The sequence below is a fragment of the Entelurus aequoreus genome, linkage group LG02, assembly GCF_033978785.1.
Source record: "Entelurus aequoreus isolate RoL-2023_Sb linkage group LG02, RoL_Eaeq_v1.1, whole genome shotgun sequence".
NCBI classification, from domain to species: Eukaryota; Metazoa; Chordata; class Actinopteri; order Syngnathiformes; family Syngnathidae; genus Entelurus; species Entelurus aequoreus.
Window position 1 is genome coordinate 36,794,129 of NC_084732.1, and position 24,920 is coordinate 36,819,048.

Below are 24,920 nucleotides of genomic sequence, written 5' to 3' on the forward strand. Positions count from 1 at the left end.
ATCAACATTGAAATTGCACTTGTAACAAGTGCATTTGAGACACTTGTGATTTAGGGCTATATAAATTAACATTGATTGATTGATTAATAAAAGATACATTTAAAAAAAATCTCTGCTGTTTGTCACCGCACAGATCAAGTGTAATTTGTTGTACAATGTCAGAAAGCCTGGTCTCAATCGCAGGTCATGGGTCCTCCAGCAATACAACAACCCTAACACAAGGGGTGGGGAACATGCCAATATTTGGTATTATGATGTCACACTGATAAATCCAATAACATAAAAAAAATTAAAAGCCACTTCAATGAGGCGGAATTAACCATGCTATGCTGTGGGTGGGTAAGGGTGAACAAATCAAGCGCTCCTACCTTGTAGGCGGTTGTAACTTCCACTAAGCTCACCGGAGCTCACAATATAAACAAACATGGTGATGATCATGGCAGACTTCTTTATACCTTCAGAGGAAGACATTCTGAGTGCCGCTCGCACCAAATGCCCTGCAAACACTCTGCAAGGAAGAAAGGAAAAACACCAGCTTCAGTACATCACACCTCAGCAGCCGCCCCAAGATGCCACCTGCATTAATGCCCCGAAAGCCCATGAAGATGTTTGCGCCTCCAAGAAGCTGCCTAATGCCAGCCGCAAAAAAAAAGACTGTTGGCCATTCCCACCGCTACTGGATCTAAAAAGTGCAAAAGCCTGCCGAGACAACTGTAGGACAAAAGATATGTGCAATTTCATCATGGAAATGATGGCGTTGGACGGCTATCCCACCACCATCGCTAAAGACTCTGGACTTTAGGGATGTGAATCATCGGGCACAATTCGATTCGATTTTTAGAGGTAACGATTCGATTCAGAATAAATTCATTTTTTTAAATTATACTTTTTTAATAACATTGGGTGCCAGTTCTATGATTAACTACTTTCCTCCATAAAATAGATAAACAGCTGTAATACATTTCTATATTACTTAAAAGAAAACTGTTTTTGTTTAGTAAAATTCTACCCAAACATTAAAAAAAAAGTCAAATACAAATAAGGCAACAAGACAAGTATCCCACACTTCACTTTTGTTAAGTAAATCTGAACAGTAGATATGATCATCTCAATAATAGTCCAGCCACTTAGACAAAGTGGCTGGACAGATAAACAAAAAATAATAATAAAATTATATATATATATATATATATATATATATATATATATATATATATATATATATATATATTTGAAATTGTTTATTTATTTTTTTAGTTTTTTTTATTTTATTTATTGTTTTGTCCTGTCCAGCTTCTCAGGCAAATCATATAGTTGATGTAGATGCCCATATCGGCTGTTCAGATTTACTTTACAAAAGAGAAGTGTAGGATACTTCTCTCGTTGCCTTATTTGTATTTGACTTTATTAAATGTATTTATATTTATATTTTAGATTTTTTTTTTAATCGATTAAGATTCGAATTTTGATCCGTTCGATAAAAAATGTTGACACCCCTACTGGACCTCTTTGGCCAGCAAACCGCCCAAAGCCACATCTATTTTTCGGCTATGTGTTTGCTAACAAAATACGACATGATCGCCACACTTTTGCATAAACTGAGAGCTTGAAACAAGGACTAACTGTGATGTAAGCCCTTAGATTCAGGTACAGTTTGTCAAATCTATCCATCCATGGTCTTTTTTTTTACCTCCAGGTGTGCACAAACTACAGTTAAAATTAAATCCAGAGGAAAAAATATATAAATAAGTTATCATTATCAGTCTAGAGAAGCAGGAAGTTATCCGCATCAGCTTGAAAACATGCAGTATATTGCAGTGGTTCTTAAACATTTTTCACCAAGTACCACCTCAGAAAACACTTGGCTCTGCAAGTACCAAATGACCAACATTAAAATACAGTAGTGTAGTAGGCCTAAATAGTCATTAAAATAAGGCAGAGGTTTTATTTAATGAGCATATTCATCATTTATGTCCATTGTAACATTACACACAATTTGGGGCAACTTCGCTGCATCTGCCGATCCAGTCCATCACCCTGGGCTATAAGCAGGAGAAGGCCAGATTGGTTCTTGAGCTGGAAGAATCCTCAGATCCTACAGTGAGGAATGCACGTGTACCCACCCGAACAGGCCGGAGGTGGCAAGCAGGGCCAGAGGTCGCCAAGGCCATTGGCAGGCTCCAACACCAGGAAATAGTTGGCAGGGTGCAAGTAGGGAGAGCGGGGCTTGGCTGGGGAGATTCTCCACGCCTCTGGTCCAAGGCCACAAAGAGGGAACGCAGAGCCATGGTTGTGGAGGAGGTCTCAAGGGCGAACCAGGAGCAATATACCATCAAGGCCGTGTCTCAAGGTCGCCAAGGAAGATGGACCAATTGGGAAGGTACCATCAGTAGACCCATCAGCTGGGCCGACCTATGGAAGATGCCACAAGCCAGGCTCAGCTTCCTTCTTAGGGCAACCTATGACACCTTGCCATGCCCTAGAAACCTTCACCAGTGGTTCGGCCAGGAGGAGAGCTGTCCCCTGTGTGGTGCTCTCAATGCCAGCCTGCAGCACTTGCTATCAGGCTGCAAGAACGCGCTGACACAGGGTCGCTACAGATGGCGGCATGACCAAGTCCTGATGAAACTGGCCGAAGTCCTGGAGAGCAGTAGACAGGAGGCCAACAGCCAGCCCATGGCCAAGCAACTTCCTGTCATGTTTGTGAGGCCAGGGGAAGGCAAAGGAGACACCAGCCAACGAGGCACCCGCAGTGTCTTCTCTCTGGCAAGAGACTGGAGTATGAGGGCTGATATCGGCAAACAGCTCCAGTTCCCCCGTGAGATCACCACCACTTCACTCCGCCCAGACATCGTGCTGTGGTCTGCTGTTACCAAGTCTGCCATGCTGATCGAGCTCACCATCCCCTGGGAGGAGGGAATCCAGGCAGCCTACGAGCGCAAAGCAGCCAAATATGCAGATCTGGCTGCTGAGTGCAGAGAGGCAGGCTGGTCCACTACCATCTACCCTGTGGAAGTAGGCTGTCGGGGCTTCGTCGGTACATCAACTTTAAGGCTGCTCCGAGATGTGGGAACGACTGGGGCTAAGCTCCAAAGGGAAATCAAGGCCCTTGCTGAGGAAGCAGAAAAGGGAAGCTTCTGGTTGTGGCTGAGGAGGAGGGATAAGTACTGGGGGTCGAGGCAATAAGATGGGTCAGCTACAGGGGGTGGCAGGGGGTGGCAGGGAGACGTCCCTGCCACCGCTCCGCCACCAGGAGGCGTTCCGTGGTTAAAGAGAGCGAAACTCCAATGAGCGGTGGTCCCCGGCTGATGACCCTGCAGCTGACCCAAGGCGCTGTAGGAGGCGTGTCAGGCATACTTGCCCAGCAGAATCAATACCATATCTGTACAATCAATCTGATTTCTGGGTAACCAGTGACTACTGCGAAAGGGCAGTTGACAACCAGGAAAGACTGGAAGACTTCCAGGAAAGTCTGGATGACAGCAGGAAAGTCTGTACCGGGAGTGGGCGGCTAGTTACCCAACCCACTAGTCTCTTAGCCAGGAGACACCCAACTACTAACTACGAAAACGAATAAGAAAAAACAACCCGAAGGCCCTCCGAGAGGCAGGGTGGAAGATGGGCCTAACAGGACTGACTACTCGGAAACGACTGGAACGGACATCGACAACGAGATGAAGACCTTCCGATTGTGCAGGTGTGGATGGGGGAAAGTGACCACATACAGGGGCTTACGGATTCATCAGGGGAGGAAGAAAAAGGAGAGTGAGAAGAAAGGCATAAAACATCCTTGCACTGCTCCGGCAGATAAGACAAGCAGGACCCCCAGCCGGGGAGAGAACCACAGAGCCGAGGGTCCAAACATTGTTGATATGCGAATGGTAGAGGAAGAACCCCCTGAGCGGAGCAGTACCCCCCTGGCATGTGAGCATGCTGAAGATAGACCTGCCAGCCCCCCAGTCACCCAGCAAACAGAAAAGAGGGAACCAGGAAGAAAGTGCACCATCAAGTGGCCTAGAGCAAGTGATGTGAAGACTTGGCAGAAACTGGACTCAGACCTCAGTCTACTGCTGGATCACTCGCTACGTGGTAAAGTGGACAAGAAACTCAACCTTCTTGGGGACATCCTGTACGAGGAGTGCAAAGCTAGATTTGGTAGCCTCACCAAGAAGCAGCACAATATCCCCCCAAGAAAGGGCAGGAGGGAGGCCGAGATTGACGCCTTGGTGCAAGATCGGCGCCAGCTTTGCAGGAGATGGAGGAAAGCATCGGCAGAAGAGAAAGAAGGCCTGATGGTGTTATGGGACGAGGTGAGACAGAAGCTAGGAAGCATGCGAAGAGCAGAACGTATTCGCAGACGCAGGAAAAGAAAGGAGAAAGAAAGAGCTAGCTTCATGAGGAATCCCTTCAAGCACGCCCGTCAGCTTCTGGAGGAGAAAAGAAGCGGGAAACTGGAAGCCACCAAGGAGGAGCTTGAGCAGTACATCAGGGGCCAATACAGCGACTCGAAGAGGAACGATCCGTTAGGTTCACCTCCTCCACCTCCCCCAACCACGCAGTTTGACAGCTTCCCTCCTCGGCTGAGCGAGGTAAGAGCAGTCGTCAAGAAAGCGAGGTCAGCATCAGCTCCTGGGCCTAACGGAATCCCCTACAAGCTATTCAAGAACTGCCCCCAAGTGCTGAAATGCTTGTGGAAGCTAATGAGCACAGCATGGAAGAATCTACTCATTCCGTCGGAGTGGCAGAGAGCTGTGGCGGTGTTTATTCCAAAGGAACAGGAGTCCCATAACATCAGTCAATTCAGGAGCATTGCCCTGTTGAATGTCGAGGGAAAGATCTTCTTTACAGTCATGGCCAAGAGACTAACCTCTTACCTCACAGGGAATGGCTATGTTGACACCAGCTGCCAGAAAGCAGGAGTACCAGGTTTTCCAGGATGCGTGGAGCATTCTTCAATGATTTGGGCACAGATCCAGAGGGCCAAGCAGGAGAAAAGCGACCTCCACGTGGTGTGGCTTGACCTTGCAAATGCTTATGGTTCTGTCCCTCACAAACTCATCCAGTTTGCATTGGAGTTCTTCCACGTCCCTGTTTCCATCATCAACCTGGTAACCAGCTACTTCAGGGACTTCCAGATGTGTTTCAGCCTCCAGGATTTTACAACAGGATGGCAGCGGCTGGAAGTAGGCATCGCCATGGGGTGTTCCATCTCCCCAGTCCTCTTTATCGCAGCCTTTGAAATCATCCTCCGCGGAGCCCGTCAGACTGTAGGAGGAATGAGGCTGCAGACAGGGCAGAGGCTTCCACCACTCCGAAGCTACATGGACGATGTCACTGTGGTCCTGCAAACAGCCCCATGCACGAGAAGGTGCCTGAAGAGGCTCGATGAGCTAGTGACATGGGCACAGATGAAGATAAAACCCTCCAAGTCACGAAGCCTCTCCTTGCGCAAAGCCACCAGGAACGACAAAACCATCTTTGTTGCGGGAGGTGAGCAAATCCCTCTACTGGTCAACCAGTCCATCCAAAGCCTGGGGAGGCAGTACAATGCGGACCTGTCGGACAAGCACGCAGGCAAGGCAGCACGGAAACAACTCTCAGAAGGCCTAGCGAGTATCAACAAGAGCCAGCTCCCCGGAAAGTACAAGTTGTGGTGCTACAACTTCATACTGTACCAAAGGGTTATGTGGCCACTGAAGATGTGCGAGATTCCATCCTCAACAGCCAACGGGTTGGACAGATTAGCCAACTCCTACATCCGAAAGTGGCTGGGCCTACCGCGTTGCCTCTCCGACACTGGCTTATTTGGGGCAACTTCGCTGCATCTGCCGATCCAGTCCATCACCCTGGGCTATAAGCAGGAGAAGGCCAGATTGGTTTTTGAGCTGGAAGAATCCTCAGATCCTACAGTGAGGAATGCACGTGTACCCACCCGAACAGGCCGGAAGTGGCAAGCAGGGCCAGAGGTCGCCAAGGCCATTGGCAGGCTCCAACACCAGGAAATAGTTGGCAGGGTGCAAGTAGGGAGAGCGGGGCTTGGCTGGGGAGATTCTCCACGCCTCTGGTCCAAGGCCACAAAGAGGGAACGCAGAGCCATGGTTGTGGAGGAGGTCTCAAGGGCGAACCAGGAGCAATATACCATCGAGGCCGTGTCTCAAGGTCGCCAAGGAAGATGGACCAATTGGGAAGGTACCATCAGTAGACCCATCAGCTGGGCCGACCTATGGAAGATGCCACAAGCCAGGCTCAGCTTCCTTCTTAGGGCAACCTATGACACCTTGCCATGCCCTAGAAACCTTCACCAGTGGTTCGGCCAGGAGGAGAGATGTCCCCTGTGTGGTGCTCTCAACGCCAGCCTGCAGCACTTGCTATCAGGCTGCAAGATCGCGCTGACACAGGGTCGCTACAGATGGCGGCATGACCAAGTCCTGATGAAACTGGCCGAAGTCCTGGAGAGCAGTAGACAGGAGGCCAACAGCCAGCCCATGGCCAAGCAACTTCCTGTCATGTTTGTGAGGCCAGGGGAAGGCAAAGGAGACACCAGCCAATGAGGCACCCGCAGTGTCCTCTCTCTGGCAAGGGACTGGAGTATGAGGGCTGATATCGGCAAACAGCTCCAGTTCCCCCGTGAGATCACCACCCCTTCACTCCGCCCAGACGTCGTGCTGTGGTCTGCTGTTACCAAGTCTGCCATGCTGATCGAGCTCACCATCCCCTGGGAGGAGGGAATCCAGGCAGCCTACGAGCGCAAAGCAGCCAAATATGCAGATCTGGCTGCTGAGTGCAGAGAGGCAGGCTGGTCCACTACCATCTACCCTGTGGAAGTAGGCTGTCGGGGCTTCGTCGGTACATCAACTTTAAGGCTGCTCCGAGATGTGGGAACGACTGGGGCTAAGCTCCAAAGGGAAATCAGGGCCCTTGCTGAGGAAGCAGAAAAGGGAAGCTTCTGGTTGTGGCTGAGGAGGAGGGATAAGTACTGGGGGTCGAGGCAATAAGATGGGTCAGCTGCAGGGGGTGGCAGGGGGTGGCAGGGAGACGTCCCTGCCACCGCTCCGCCACCAGGAGGCGTTCCGTGGTTAAAGAGAGCGAAACTCCAATGAGCGGTGGTCCCCGGCTGATGACCCTGCAGCTGACCCAAGGCGCTGTACGAGGCGCGTCAGGCATACTTGCCCAGCAGAATCAATACCAAATCTGTACAATAAATATTTTTAAATATTTAATTAAATGATTTTTTTGGGCGTACCAAGATCCCGCATACTAATGGATGAAATCAAAACATTAGAGTATTCTGAAGTGGTCTTCTATGAACACGGATTTAAATCCAGTTGAACATCTGAGGAAAAAGCTAAAACATGCAGTTTGGAGAAGAGACACATCAAAATGAAAACTGGAGCAGAGTGATCAAATGCTCATAAGTGGCGGCCCAAAATACCTGTTGACAGGTGGAGGAGTCTCGTCGAGAGTTAAAGGAAGCAGTAATTGCTTCAAAAATTTTGCAAAATATCAGTTTATAAGGCACTATCTTTTTATCCAGGACAATTTAATTGGGTTTTTTTTTCAAGTTCTCTTGGACCACAAGTCAAAAGCGATGTCTGATTTCCATTTATTAATATTGAGTAAATGTTTTGGTTTCATCACATTTGTCAGTTTCCAATTATTTCAGTGATTCTTGTGGGTTTTTTCTTCTTTGGCATAAAGATACCAACAGTCTTGACCATGTGTGTGTGTGTGGTTTAGGGTGTGTGTGCATGTGTCAGAGGGTGGGGTTCCAACCCTCTGAATAAGCATAAATACCTCTCAGATAACGCTGGCACTGATTAGAGCAAGACTGTGCGTGTGTGTGATGTAGCCTGGTTGTGTTAAAGGAAACTGGGCCTGTTTCCTGCCAAGTTTGTTTTTTATTTTTCACTCCTTTTCTTCCTCTTTGTCTGGATCAATGCAAGATGCCAGTTTGGCTTTTCCAGCTTCCCTGAATTCCTTTTATTTTGGGACAATCCTTTCATCACCTTCAGACTTCATTTTACTCAGTTGGTAGATCTAAGCAACCTACAAACAATTAATAATGAATTTTGCTGAACAAATACATTTAACATTTTCATAGTGTAGTGTTTGTTTTTAAACATTTTACAGTGTAAATTGCAAAAAAAAAGACATTTTCATTGATATCCTCCTGCGAACCACCGCCCTCTGCAGTGGACATTTGTGTTTTGCATAACAGGGCTATTTTTTTTGTGCTCCAAAATGTATGACCACTGATGCTGAAAGTGGAGTAACAGCCAACAAATGCTAATGTCTGTCATCTAAAGCAGTGCTTTTCAACCTTTTTTGAGCCAAGGCACATTTTTTGCGTTGAAAAAATCCGGGGGCACACCACCAGCAGAAATCATTAAAAAACGAAACTCAGTTGACAGTAAAAAGTCGTTGTCGCAATTGTTGGATATGACTTTAAACCATAACCAAGCATGCATCACTATAGCTCTTGTCTCAAAGTAGGTGTACTGTCACAAACTGTCACATCACGCCGTGACTTATTTTGAGTGTTTTGCTGTTTTCCTGTGTGTTGTGTTTTAGTTCTTGTCTTGCGCTCCTATTTTGGTGGCTTTTTCTCTTTTTTTGGTATTTTCCTGTAGCAGTTTCATGTCTTCCTTTGAGCGATATTTCCCGTATGTACTTTGTTTTATCAATCAAGAATATTTCAGTTGTTTTTATCCTTCTTTGTTTGGACATTGTTGATTGTCATGTCATGTTCAGATGTACTTTGTGGACGCCGACTTTGCTCCACAGTAAGTCTTTGCTGTTGTTCAGCATTCTGTTTTTGTTTACTTTGTAGCCATAAGTTCAGTTTTAGTTTTGTTCTGCATAGCCTTCCCTAAGCTTCAATGCCTTTTCTTAGGGGCACTGACCTTTTGTTTATTTTTGGTTTAGGCATTAGAGACCTTTTTACCTGCACACTGACATCTACAAAGCAATTAGCTACCGGCTGCCACCTACTGATATGGAAGAGTATTACACGGCTACTCTGCTGAGCTCTAGGCAGCACCGACACGTAACAACAACACTATAATTACTGGTGTGCAAAAAATAATCTCCCACGGCACACCAGACTGTAACTCACGGCACAGTGGTTGAAAAACACTGATCTAATGGACAACACACATGCTCGCACTCACCCAGGTCCAGGAGAATGCTGTTAAGTGCTGTTGTAGTAACAGCGAACAGGAAATGGATTCCCAGAGACAGGAGGTAACTTCGTGGAGAGAGGAAGTGTTTGCCTGCACCCGCCCTCTGTCTGCTGGATGTGGAAGGAAGGGGGAAGGTAGTGGAGGGAAGTGGAGAATGAAAAGAGAAACAAAAATTATGTAGTTAAAAAAAGACAGAGAGAATGTGCTGCATGACGTACATAGGACCTAAAAAAACAAATTTCTCCAGCTGACTGACGGAGAGGGGCCATCTCTGCAAACTCCCCAGTTATTGTATTTTTCTCCATAAGGTGTCAATATCTATCCGTCTGTTTAGGTTCAATAAAAAAGGTCGAGCTTGCAGTTTCTGCAATTGTGCTCTGAAAAGAACGAGGCATGCAGTAGTAGTAGTAGGAGGAAATGAATGACCAAAAGTGTGCACCCCTGACATGTCAGTAACAATTTTTAGCACAGTAGAAATGAAACTTTGATACTTAACAGCAATGTTCCTTCGAATTTTTCTTTTGTGTGAGCAAACGCAAACCCCCTATGCACTCAGTGGACCACACTTGAGCAACATCAGACATGCACACTGTGGCCAGACCAGCAGCACACCTAGGGATGATGTATGATAAGAAATGATCGAGTTTGAGCCTATTATCGAATCCTATTATCGAACCGATTCCTTATCGATTCTCTTATCGAGTCCAGATAGGTTGTTGTATATGGAAAAAAAACACACAATATTTGGTTTCACAAAAGCTCCCTTTTATTATACAAGAATAAAATAAAATCTAATAAATAAATAAATATTGACTGTTACCCCCCTAAAAAAATAAAATAAAATAAATAAATATTGACTGTTGTTACCCAAAGTATATTAAGTGGGATTTTTCAGAAAAACAAACAACGCTAAGAAAACGGAAATGCTGATTATCGGTCCTGCTAGACACCAACATCTATTTAATAATACCACCTTAACATTTGACAACCAAACAATTAAACAAGGAGACTCGGTAAAGAATCTGGGTATTATCTTCGACCCAACTCTCTCGTTTGAGTCACACATTAAGAGTGTTACTAAAACGGCCTTCTTTCATCTCCGTAATATCGCTAAAATTCGTTCCATCTTGTCCACTAGCGACGCTGAGATCATTATTCATGCGTTCGTTACGTCTCGTCTCGATTACTGTAACGTTTTATTTTCGGGCCTCCCTATGTCTAGCATTAAAAGATTACAGTTGGTACAAAATGCGGCTGCAAGGCTTCTGACAAAAACAAGAAAGTTTGATCATATTACGCCTATACTGGCTCACTTGCACTGGCTTCCTGTGCACTTAAGATGCGACTTTAAGGTTTTACCACTTACGTATAAAATATTACACGGTTTAGCTCCAGCCTATCTCGCCGATTGTATTGTACCATATGTCCCGACAAGAAATCTGCGTTCAAAGAACTCCGGCTTATTAGTGATTCCCAGAGCCAAAAAAAAGTCTGCGGGCTATAGAGCGTTTTCTATTCGGGCTCCAGTACTCTGGAATGCCCTCCCGGTAACAGTTAGAGATGCTACCTCAGTAGAAGCATTTAAGTCCCATCTTAAAACTCATTTGTATAATCTAGCCTTTAAATAGACCCTCCCTTTTTTAGACCAGTTGATCTGCCGTTTCTTTTCTTCTCTCCTCTTCTCCCCTGTCCCTTGCGAGGGGGAGTTGCATAGGTCCGGTGGCCATGGATGAAGTGCTGGCTGTCCAGAGCCGGGACCCCGGGTGGACCACTAGCCTGTGCATCGGTTGGGGACATCTCTGCGCTGCTGACCCGTCTCCGCTCGGGATGGTTTCCTGTTGGCCCCGCTGTGGACTGGACTCCCGCTGATGTGTTGGATCCACTGTGGACTGGACTTTCACAATGTTATGTCAGACCCACTCGACATCCGTTGCTTTCGGTCTCCCCTAGAGGGGGGGGGGGGGGTTACCCACATATGCGGTCCTCTCCAAGGTTTCTCATAGTCATTCACCGACGTCCCACTGGGGTGAGTTTTTCCTTGCCCGTATGTGGGCTCTGTACCGAGGATGTCGTTGTGGCTTGTACAGCCCTTTGAGACACTTGTGATTTAGGGCTATATAAATAAACATTGATTGAAATATATACAGTAACACAAAAACAACCTGTCTCTGTGATCACTATAGGTGTATAAATAATAATATAGTGTAAAATAAAATCAGTCCCTTGGGCACAAAACTGAAAATAATACAGCTCTCCAAAAAGTGCACTTCTGCTGCTATTTGACATAACTGTTTGTTATGATGCTTTGACATTTTTGCACTTTATTTCTTTATTGAAAGAAAATTCTATGAAGAGAAAAGTTGTTTGCAAATGTGGTTACAATGCTAAAAAATGAAAAGTTAAAGCTAAAAAAAGAAATACACTTTATTGAGTTAACATTATTTCTTTATAGGGTAGATAGATGGATAGATGTGATGTTATGTTATGAGCTAGGGAATATAACAACTACATTACCCAGCATGCAACGGGAGTGACGAGCATGCGTGGTAGCCCCGAAAAGTGTTGTTGCATGTCGTCACGCCGGCAGCTAAGAATGAGGTTATGAGCACGCTGTGAAAGTAAACGTCAAGAACTCAGCCAACACGCCTCGTCTGCATTATTTATAATTAGACAGACAACACATATACAGTGTGAGTTTGTTTTGTTTACAAGGAAAGAAAAACAAAAGTTAAAAAAGGGAGATGTCATATATATGTATGTGCTGCGGTTGCTTTAAGAACGTTGCGACAGCTGCCGTAAAGGAGGTGCGTTGCTAGCCTGGTTGCTATGTTTCCGGTTGGTCGTAAAAGTGTTCGTCATGTGTTTGTACCCTGCTCAAATCTCTCAGTAAAGTTATTCATTGGATTATACCTTTTGTTTTGAACTTTATTACACCTTGGAGCGCTTTTTCCGGTCCATTGTTTTTCCTGCTTTCCCTATCTGCGCCTAATGACTGAGCTACGTGACGTCATTTCTTGTGATGTCCCAAGGGGCATTTCTGGTCGGGACGGGATTCGTTCCAAGGGATTCGAATAAAGAACCAACTCTTTTTCTTTACTATAGTGGTCTCGATAACGGGTACCGGTTCTCAAAAAGGGATTCGAATCCGAGGACTCGGTTCTTTTCTTATCGAACAACCGGGAAAACCGGTTTCGAGTATCATACCTGACATCATCCATCCATCAATCCATTTTCTACCGCCTGCCCATTCTTGCAGTCACGGGGGTGGCTGGAGCCTATCCCAGCTGCATTCGGGCGGAAAGCGGGGTACACCCTGGACAAGTCGCCACCTCATCGCAGGGCCAACACATAACAATTCAAATGTTTTATACTATAATCAAATGACAGAAGTCATTTCCATGAGATTATTTTCTAATATAGGTGATTTGGCCCACTTACAAAGAAAAAAAAAACAAAACATATTTTTCATGAGCCATGTACTAGTATTAGTGTTCTGCAGCAACTCCACTGGCTACCCATCAAACACTGTATTCACTTTAAAATAATTATCCTCACTTTCAAAGCCATCCATAACCTCTCTCCATCTTATCTCTCTGACCTGATCCATGTCGCCACGCCCTCACGTTCCCTAAGATCCTCTTCATCCATCCATCTCACTGTCCCTTTATTTAAACTGTCCACCATGGGTGCCCGAGCTTTCAGTCGCTCTGCCCCACATCTTTGGAACTCTTTGCCACCAGACCTTCGAAACTTGGACTCAATATCCCTCTTCAAATCAAGACTCAAAACACACCTATTCCTGACTGTTTATTCATTGTAATCATCTTTTCTTCTCTATCTTTGTTGTTGTTATTATTGTTGTTTTTATCCAATTTGATTTTATTGTTTCGATCTTGTACGGTGTCCTTGAGTGCCCAGAAAGGCGCCTTATAAATAAAATGTATTATTATTATTATTATTATTATTGTATATCTGGGCGAGAGTCCTGCTTTGGAAAGAATGTGTACCCCTTTAAGAGATCACATTTAGTTCCCCTTAAAACACATATGTCAGAGTCAAGGCCCGCGGGCCATATCCGGCCCGCGAGAAGGTTTTTTACGGCCCTTGGGATGATCTTGATTTATTATTAGAACCGGCCCGCAGACCGCAGATCTTTTACACGCACCAAGCGGATGCCGGTCCAAGGTTCCGAAAGGGGGCGAGCGGCCCGCCGGGACGCGCCTGCCGGCCGAAGGGCTGCAGCCCGGCCGTCAGTCGCGGAGCCCGCCGTGCCACGCGCGCCAAGGGGGCGGGCCGAAACCCGGCCCCGAGGCCCTGAGACTTCTGCTTTGTTTCCCCAAACCGCGCGTCACCGCCGGGCCCGCACCACCGTCGGGCTGCAGCCCGAGCGTCGGTGGCAGAACCCGTCATGTGCCGCGCGCGCCAAGCGGAGCGGGGGGTCAAGCGGGCCGAAACCCGCAGGCCACCCCCTCACCACGAGGCCCTGAGACTTCTGCGTTTGACCCCTACGCGCGGCCCGTCGGGACGCGCCCGCCGTCAAGCCACGAGGGCCAGCCGTCGGGTCGCGGAGCCCGCCGTGCCACGCGCGCCAAGGAGCGGGCCGAAACCAGCGGGGGGTTTCGGGCACCCAACTCGCCTCCCTCCCACGGAGGGAGGAGGGGGGTTTAATGTGAACATTACTGTGCAATCACATATTTAGAGTTTTTACTCAATTCAAGTTTAAAAGTTAAAGTTTAATATTTGTTTTCACTGCATGTTACTTCTCCTTAAACAAAGTGTTGTTTTTGATTTATAGATTTTTGCACTTTATTTTATTGTATTTCAATTTAATTATATTTTAAAAATATTTCAGTTGAGTGGATGATAGAAAATTGCTATTATTGTTTTTTTCTTTGAAGTAAATTTAGCCCACTTTTGCTAAAATAGAAAATATAGGCTACTGATGGTGCCTTGAATACCGGTTTCTTTCATTTAATGTTCATGTTATGGGGATTTTTATATAAAGGAAATTTGTCTTTTGTGTCTGTTGAAAATTAAAGATTACTGACAGAGCCATAAGAAAATATTGCTTTATTTATCTGATCATATTGGAATATATTTGTTAGGTTTTCAGTAGGTTCAATTAGGTTCACTAGACTATATGCGTCATTTAAAAATTTTTCAATGAACATTCGAACAGTCCGGCCCTCGGCTTGTAGCTAAATTTTTTATTTGGCCCTCCGTCCATTTGACTTTGACACCCCTGCCTTAAAACATTCTCATGTTGCACAATTAGATTTAAGCATGGGATAAAGTGTACATTCATGTAACTTATAAAATGTATCTTTTTATGAGCATTTCTGTAATCTAGTAACAGCATTTCACAATTCATGTGCATAAATTAACATTTTTAATAAATGACAGTAGAAGAAGCACACATCTGATTGAGGAGTCATAGTGTAACGACTTGGAATTTACACTTTATGTGTGGTGTTGGAGTTGTCCGACTTTTTGTGTGGCCTTAAACGCATCACCGTCTAAGCGCGGTGAGTGCTTGTTTTGGTGCAAGTGAGCAAGAGCAAGCGGCTGCTGTTGATATGACAGATGACAGAGTTGGTTTGGGCCTGGTTTGTATGGAAGACAATGGCCGGTTTTCCTAGATAGAAGTTTTTTACAAATGTTTTTGGTGTGGCAAAATATCAATAAAATTGCTCAACAAAGTGATCAATGGAATCGGGGCTCTATGTATAGGGGCAAGAGGGGGCAGAGTTGTAGCAAGCTACACTACAAGAGTGTACAAATGGACCCGATAGGGGTCCATTACTATTAACTATCTGTCATTTAGATGGGGACACCCCACAACTACCTCTAGGGGTCCCCACTGTATGTATTTACTTTAGTTTTTCTTCGGCTCACCCCTATAATGTTATTAATGTTCTCTGCCTACACTAAAATAAAAACAGCATCTATCATTCTTGACAAAAAATAATCATTTGTTTGTTGTTTGAGAACAGTTGGTAATGGTTATGTGCAGTAAAACTATTCATGAACTCAACTCACCTAAATTTGTATTGGACGTTGTAGATGAAGAGAGCAGTTATGATTTTGGTTTACAGAGTAAACAACTAAAAACTAAGGTTTGGGGCATTATTTTCTCTAAACACATACATTTGTCTAAATACGGCCAAGGACACACAGTTTCCTGCATTTAATTTTCATTACTAAAGTAAAAATCGAATCTGCGGGAGAAAATCCCTCTGCTATTTTCAAGTATGTTTCTTTTTTGTTAATTGTCAGCTTGAAGCTGTTAAATTTTTGCTTCCTGGTTTCGATGACCCGCCTTTACTTGCCTCCGATTGGCCAGTCCGTAATGTTTCGCCCCAATTTTAACTAATTGTGACTCATCATACGAACACCAACCAATCATCATGGATTTTCTCCGTATGTATGGATGTTCTCATTCATCCAGGTCATTGTATTTTCTCCATTTTTGTATTTGGCCTAAATTTGCAGTCCATTTGTAGCTTGTAGCTTGTATAGGCTGACCATATTCTGAAATCCTAAAAAGAGGACACATATATGCGTGCCAAGGCGGGCAGCACGCCAAGGCCTGGACTAGGTGAAAATTTGCCAATGATACTCGAACATGCTTTATGAATAACATATTTATTTAAATGAAGCATTTTTGCAACTCTGTTGACAGCAGTGTTGGCGCTAGGAATTTTCAAAATGGGGTCCCAGGGACCCCATGAAGTCATAAAAATGGGGTCCCACAGTAAATGTTTGGGGTCCCACTTTTTTGTAAGTGTTTTGAAAACAAATTATAAACGTATGCATTATCCTGTTATATCTCACAATCTATATTGTGTTTTGGAAAAAAGTTAAAAAACCTTACTTAATTTGTTAAATAATACAAAAAGAAAACACATTTGTATACATATGTAAATCAGAATCAGAATCAGAATCAGAATCAGCTTTATTGTCATTACGCAGGGTAACGAGATTGAGGAAATGTATTCAGTTATAAACATTCATTCACTTTCTTCTTTCCTTCATGAATCTGAACTTTACCGCTGCTGGTAGTTTTTTCTATGTTTTTATTCAATAAGTTGTAGGTGTATTTATTTCAGTATAAAAATGTAAAGTGTCTTGCTTCGGTCATGAAATTATGATAATGGTGTGCCAGGGCATACATACATTTTATATTTAACGCTTAAATCTCTGGAGTCTACATCAACTTCAGATCTATCCCTCATTTCAAAATGATTTAGTTTTTTTTAATGTTTTTTTGTTTGTTTTCCGCCCTTTTTTGTCAAACAAAACTATGTTTTTAATGGCAAACACACAAAATATGCAAAATCTTCCACCAAAAATATTTTTCAAAGTGGAATATTTGATGTGAAGTAATCGGAACCTTTGATAGGTCAATAATTCATAATAACATTGATTTTGATTCAATATTATGTTTTGAGCAATGACAGTTTGAAACAAAAAAAAACAGCTTTGTTTTATTAGTCAACATTGCAACTTTTTCTAAATTACACTTCACCTTTAAGCTTTTTATTTCACTTTTGTAATGTTTTTGTTCATTTTAATAGTATTTTTAGAATGTGCCGTGGGCCTTTAAAACATTAGCTGTGGGCCGCAAATGGCCTCCAGGGCACACTTTTGACTGCAATAGATAATAAAAAATTAAATCTGATAAATCTATGGATAAAAAGCAGAGCCTGGCAACGCATGCGCCTTTTATCATAACTCTCTCGCTCTCTCTGTCTGTGCCCCTCCCTCACGAATGCTGCTGGTGCGCACACCTTCACAATTTGTTTTGTTTTTAACCCCTTCTTAACCCTGAACGTACATTGAAAATACATGCAACCCTAACTCAAAATGCCGGACATTTGAGGCATTTAAGAAACTCCGCCCGGACAGCCCGGACAGCCCCGCAAAAGAGGATATGTCCGGGGAAAAGAGGACGTATGGTCAGTCTAAGTAACATATTGTGTAATTTCTAATTGTATTATTTTGTGAACATTTTGAGGGACAAGTGGATGTACACACTGGACAAGTTTTCACCTCATCGCAGGGCCAACACAGATAGACAGACAACATTCACACTCACATTCACACACTAGGGCCAACTCAGTGTTGCCAATCAACCTATCCCCAGGTGCATGTCTTTGGAGGTGGGAGGAAGCCGGAGTACCCGGAGGGAACCCACACAGTCACGGGGAGAACATGCAAACTCAGGACTTTCATATTGTGAGGCACACGCACTAACCGCTGTTCCACCGTGTTGCCCACATCTTATATAGCAGTATAAATTTACTATCCACTGAAAATGACTCAACAAAAGACATTGACTGGCAACACAAGTGAGTACCAATATAATTGTATCATGTCTATAGAGTCCATCATGTTGATGGCAGCATCATAATCTGCACTGTAAAGATTTTAAGTGAATTCACAGCAAATTACTGGCTAATAACTACATTACCTTCACGGTAACATTTCCAGTAAAGTCCTGTAAAATATCTTAACAGCAATTTACTCTAACGGCAGAGCTGTGATTTTAAGGACAATTACAATAAAGTTAGAACTAAATGCTGAAACTGCACAATTGTAATTTTATAGTTAATTATAATAAAATTACAACTATATGATGTAACTTCACTGTTGTAATTTTATAGTTAATACTTTCTCGGTTTAACAGCATACCGTCACTTACTGTACAAGAGTATGCAACATAGTCTATGTAACGCGTTAAGAGACAAATCAGTTTGAATTTACAGTAATTTGTTGTGATATTATATTAAACTATAGGACTACTGTTACAGTATTTTACTATAAAAGGACAGTTAATTGCTGTCAAATATAAGGACATCGTAATTTTACAGTCATTTGTTGTCTAATGTTACAGTAAATTTTGATTAAAGTATTTTATTGTGGAAATCCTGGTAAGTGTTAACTGTGTGGGGCTACATTAGTTCTGCTGGGATTGGGAAGTTGCAGTTCATCGAGGGAAATATACATTTTAAAATGTTACAGAAAATGTCAAGCAAAGCATGATTCTCTCTTATAGGAAACTGAGCGACAAGGCAGTTTTCCTACATAATAAGAAGCCCAAACACACCTCCAAGATGACAAGGCATTTGCTGAAGAAGTTCAAGGCGAGGGTGATAGAGTAGCAAAGTATTGCTGGATTCGCATATACTAGTTCTCGGGACGCAGTTCTAAGAACTACCACACTCGAGTTTAGTTATAGTAACTACCCTTCGTCATAGGGACTTTTCCTGTTCACGTTCGCACATGGCTGGGGATGCTGGGGACCTTGGAAAGAAACATTTGTGACGCACATCCGCCTGCGACCCGTGACGTATTACTTTAGCGCCTCACCCACCACTGCAAAACAACCAACAACCCGCCCGCAAAAAGTGAACAAAGAAACACAAGCAAGAATGGAGACTTCGGAGGCTACTGTGTTCATGATGGTCTGCTTGCAAGGAATAATAACAATGGGTGCTAAAATTTAATAACGTAAATGGAAGAGCACACAGAGGGAGTAAGGGCACGAAGAATCCAGCGACGGGCGATATTTCTTTGTTTCATGGAAGACGAAAGGATAGCAACGCGCCACAGATTAAGAAGGCGACAAGTAAGTCACTTGTTATTATTAATTACCGTATGTGCTGATTGTATGGGCCTATTTATTCTATAAGTAAACATTCCCGGCGGTATATGAGTGTTAGTATTGAGCAGATTACAATTTGTGGATATTTTAGACGTTATGCATTGTGTAACACGCGTATTCTCGTTCTATTTCAGATGTTGCTGCAACTCATTGCACAACACTCCTCGCCGCCCGTCTGGGTCCGGACTAAAGTAGAAGACTGGTGGAAAAGGGTTGTCCCCAGTTTTATCGATGAGCAGTGTATTGAGAATTAAATTAATAAATGAATAAATTATCTATTTATAGCTGGCTCTGTCAATTTTTCCTGTTGCTGTTGCGATCTCGTAAACAACTCTATGGGACTTTTAAAAACATGGCAGAACTGTGTTGTGGCTAGGAGAGGCGCATATCCGGCAAGGGGCGTAGCTCATCAGTTCAACCAATCACCAAACACCTACGTATTTTAGTTCCTATGGGACTCAGTTTAGACCAGACCTGGGCATTCTGCGGCCCGCGGGCCGCATCCGGCCCTTTGTACGTCCCTGTCCGGCCCGCGTGAGGCCAATCATAAATTACAAAATAAATTTTAAAAAGTATCTATTTCGAGTGTGCAATACAACGGTGCTGCTTTTGTTTTGAAAAGCGTTATTTGTATGACTTCCGTGTGGACGTATGCTTGTGCGCGCAGCGGCAATCACAAATGACAAAATAAATTAAAAAAAACATATATGTCGTGCGTGCAATACAACTGTGCTGCTTTTATTTTGAAAAGTGTTATTTATGGGCGTATGTCCTGTTAGTGAAGGCGCACAGCGACAAGTGATGCCCGGTCCGCCCGGTTATCCCCGAGACGCTAAAAAAAGAAAAGGTGATGGCGAATGGCGTGTTTTCAACAAGACATGGACTGCCAAGTAAAGGTAAAGCCGTGTGCTTAATTTGTGGTACACATGTTGCTGTGTTTAAAGAATATAGTGTAACGACCTGCTGAAGTTGATGTTGTCTTCTTGAGTTGCGTAAATGAGGAGTGAGGATAAACGTGAGTGTGAAAGGAACGAGATAAGTTGAGCTGTGTTAGTATAGGTTGCTCAATATAAGTTTAAAAAGAGCGTCAGACTTGGTGTGCACTTCTTCTGGACGCTACAATTAGTGGCAGAAGTAAAACTTTGCGCATACTTCGCTGCTTAATTGCGTGCGCAGCCTGCTACATCATCGAGAGGTACGTGCCAGTGAGGAGCTCGCCGCAGAGAGAGAGAGAGAGAGAGAGAGAGAGAGAGAGAGAGAGAGAGAGAGAGAGAGAGAGAGAGAGAGAGAGAGAAAGGAAGGAGAGAGGCAGTGTCTACAGGTGCAGCGCACGCTGCTTGCCATGGGGGAATTCCGCCCTCAATGTAGACTCCCAGGTTTGATGGCAAGGCGAACTGGGAGGCATTTCATCCCACTTCTGACATCAATTGTAGCGTCCAGAAGAAGTGCACACCAAGTCTGACGCTCTTTTTAAACTTTTATTGAGCAACCTATACTAACACAGCTCAACTTATCTTGTTCTTTCTACATGCACATCTATCCTCACTCCTCATTTCCGCAACAGCAACGCTTCCTCCTTCTTCGCCAATCACCTTACAGGCGTGCTACGTTCACAACAAAGAGGCGGCAGGATAAAGTGACAGAAATTGAAATTTTTGCATTGTATTACACATCAGGAAGTGTTGTGTAAGAAAGTGTTAAAAATAAAACCATCAAAAGCCATCTGCTTTTGTATAAAGATAAGTTAGGTTAAATGAAAATATTATTATTTTTTATCTTACGGAATATCAAAAATAATTTAAGCAAAATTTTATTGAAATATTGTCGGTGTGGCCCTCCAGCAGTGCTCAGGTTGCTCATGCGGCCCGCGGTAAAAATTAATTGCCCACCCCTGGTTTAGACCTTGCCTCCAAGTAGGAGCTAAAATGGTTCTACGATCTGAGGGCCATAGTCCTTAGTTCCCGTATGTCAGAACACGACGAAAAACAGCCCAGGGACTAAAAAGGTTATAGGAACTCCAAAAAGTCCCTACAGTCGGAAAACGACTTAAGTCCCCAGTGCCCAGCTGAATTACTGTATGCATCTGTGAGGCATCCTCAAGGAGAATGAAGGTTTATTCAATGCTCAATAGGATTAATGCAGTGTTTGATAACATTGGTGATTACACTAAATATTGAGACTTTGGACATGCTCACCGTAAGATGTACTCAAGTGTGCTTCCGGCTATTTAGACAATAACAGCTGTGTGTTGACTTATTTTCAGAAGGCAGTGTACATAGTTTGTGTAATCCTGTTAATTAACAAATAAAAATGCCTCACAGAAGTACAGTACTTGTCATGTTGACAGCTTTTACTTCTTGTGTCATTATTGCATGCAATGATCAGAGGTTTAGTTTTTGTTCGCCTTTCTAAACGAGCTATAAAGCAGCTGCAGTACATCCATAATGCTGCTGCTCAAGTCCTGACTAAAACCAGGAAATACGACCGTCTTAGTCCAGTGCTTAGGTCACTACACTGACTTCCTGTCGCTCAGAGAATAGACTTTTAAAAAAAACTCTGCCTATGTACAAGTTCCTTCATAGTCTGGTGCTAAAGTACATGTCTGACATGTTAGAGCCATATGAACCATCTCGGTGTCTGAGAACCTCAGGAAGAAGTCTCTTGCTGGTGCCCAGAAAAAAGACAAAAAAGTTCTGTTTGCCTTCTTGTAAAGCACTACGTACGAATGGAGCACCATAAATAAACTTGCCGTCCTTAATTGTCATCTGAACAACATTTAACCTTGTCAAAATGTCTGAAAGGATTTCTAGTGGGTCCTCGCCCCCACCTATCGCTCTCTTTTACTACACTGACCAATGGTTCACGCACAAAAGGTTCCATGTGTGACATCCAGGCAGTGCCTGTAGTTGTACGAACTCCCCTGGAAGTCCATTTGAGGTGAAAGTTCAGGGGTCAACTTAGTGTGTTTGCCTGTATTGGTTAGTAGTTGAGGAAGTTTGAAGAGTTCAGAGCAAGAGTGACATGTCGCACGCACGCACAGAAGCTTTTCTAGACTGGAAATTATTGCACTGTAAGTCAGCATCAGTAAAAAGAAAGTTAGTGTCTTACTATATATATATACACTATATATGTACAGTCGCGATTAAAAGTTTACATACACTTGTAAAGAACATAATGTCATGGCTGTCTTGAGTTTCCAATAATTTCTACAACTCTTGTTTTTTTGTGATAGAGAGATTGGAGCACATACTTGTTGGTCACAAAAAACATTCATGAAGTTTGGTTCTTTTATGAATTTATTATGGGTCTACTGAAAATGTGACCAAATCTGCTGGGTCAAAAGTATACAAAGAGCAATGTTAATACTTGGTTACATGTCCCTTGGCAAGTTTCACTGCAATAGGGCGCTTTTGGTAGCCATCCACAAGCTTCTGGCAAGCTTCTGGTTGAATTTTTGACCACTACTCATGACAAAATTGGTGCAGTTCAGCTAAATGTGTTGGTTTTCTGACATGGACTTGTTTCTTCAGCATTGTCCACACGTTTAAGTCAGAACTTTGGGAAGGCCATTCTAAAACCTTAATTCTAGCCTGATTTAACCACTCCTTTACCACTTTTGACGTGTGTTTGGGGTCATTGTCCTGTTGGAACACCCAACTGCGCCCAAGACCCAACCTCCGGGCTGAGGATTTTAGGTTGTCCTGAAGAATTTGGAGGTAATCCTCCTTTTTCATTGTCCCATTTAAAGCACAAGTTTCATAGGCAGCAAAACAGGCCCAGAGCATAATACTACCACCACTATGCTGGACAATGGGCATGGTGTTCCTGGGATTAAAGGCCTCGCCTTTTCTCCTCCAAACATATTGCCGGGTATTGTGGCCAAAGAGCTCAATTTTTGTTTCATCTGACATCACATGGACAAAGATAAGACCTTCTGGAGGAAAGTTCTGTTCTGTTCTTATGAAAATACTTAAGGCCGTCATATGGCTGTCATCGGCAGGTGTACCAAGGCAGTTAGGACTCCTGATCTCCCAAAAGCTGGACACACATTTTGTCTTTTATCGCCTCGTTCTCCCGGTAGACGTACATCGGCGAACCGTCTTTGGAGCTTGTTTCGCCGCCTATATATATATATATATATATATATATATATATATATATATATATATATATATATATATATATATATAAATATATATATATGTATATATATATATATCCATCCATCCATCCATTTTCTACCGCTTATTCCCTTCGGGGTCGCGGGGGGCGCTGGAGCCTATCTCAGCTACAATCGGGCGGAAGGCGGGGTACACCCTGGACAAGTCGCCATCTCATCGCAGGGCCAACACAGATAGACAGACAACATTCACATATATATATATATGTATATATATATATATATATATATATATATATATATATATATATATATATATATATATATATATATATATATATATATATATATATATATATATATATATATGTATATATATATATATATATATATATATATATATATATATATACATATATATATATATATATATATATATATATATGTATATATATATATATATATATATATATATATATATATATATATATATATATACATATATATATATATATATACATATATATATATATATATATATATATATATACATATATATATATATATATATATATATATATATACATATATATATATATATATATATATATATATATATATATATATACATATATATATATATATATACATATATATATATATATATATATATATATATACATATATATATATATATATATACATATATATATATATATATACATATATATATATATATACATATATATATATATATATATATATATATATATATATATATATATATATATATATATATATATATATATATATATATATATATATATATATATATATATATATATATATATATATATATATATATATATATATATATATATTAGGGGTGTGGGAAAAAATCGATTCGAATTCGAATTGCGATTCTCACGTTGTGCGATTCAGAATCGATTCTTTTTTTTTAAATCTATTTTTTTTCATTTTTTTTTCATTTTTTTTATTAAAAATTCCAACAAAACAATACACAGCAATACCATAACACTGCAATCCAATTCCAAAACCAAACCCGACCCAGCAACACTCAGAACTGCAATAAACAGAGCAATTGAGAGGAGACACAAACACGACACAGAACAAACCAGAAGTAGTGAAACAAAAATGAATATTATCAACAACAGTATCAATATTAGTTACAATTTCAACATAGCAGTGATTAAAAATCCCTAATTGACATTATCATTAGACATTTATTTTAAAAAAAAGAACAATAGTGTCACAGTGGCTTACACTTGCATCGCATCTCATAAGCTTGACAACACACTGTGTCCAATATTTTCACAACGATAAATTAAGTCATATTTTTGGTTCATTTAATAGTTAAAACAAATTTACATAATTGCAATCAGTTGATAAAACATTGTCCTTTAAAATTATAAAAGCTTTTTACAAAAATCTACTACCCTGCTTGCATGTCAGCAGACTGGGGTAGATCCTGCTGAAATCCAATGTATTGAATGAATAGAGAATAGTTTTAAATCGGTAAAAAATTGTTTTTGAATCCAGAATCGTGTTAAATTGAAGAAAAAAAAATCGTGACCCCAAGAATCCATATTGAATCGAATCGTGGAACGCCCAAAGATTCACAGCCCTAATGTATATACCGGTATATATACACACACATAAGTGTATAGAATGTTATTTTTTACTGCTAAATTTTTTTCCCAGATTAAGACTTTCGGCCCAAATTTAAAGTGAAGGGGGGCATATCTTTAACTGCGAGGGGCGTGGATTCATGGCAGTTTAGCAAAAAGGATAGGTTGATGTTAATAACTTACTTGGTATTGTGCATAAAACCGAGGCCAGCGCTATGTAGGGGCAAGACTTGCCCCCTCAAATCAAAATGTTTGAAGTGGAGAAAGTACATTTTAATATATTCCCAAAATGAATATATATT

General features: G+C 42.2%; 1 long non-coding RNA gene across 1 annotated transcript in view; it reads right to left on the reverse strand.

Moving 5' to 3' along the window:
• Positions 1-374: 374 nt before the first annotated feature.
• The window catches only part of LOC133633566 (uncharacterized), a 37,375-nt gene continuing 12,829 nt past the window's right edge, over positions 375-24,920 (reverse strand). The window contains exons 2-3 of the long non-coding RNA XR_009821786.1: positions 9,171-9,292; positions 375-508 (exon numbers count right to left, since the gene is read on the reverse strand). This is a non-coding gene — a long non-coding RNA (uncharacterized LOC133633566). The remainder of the gene's footprint in view (positions 509-9,170; positions 9,293-24,920) is intronic.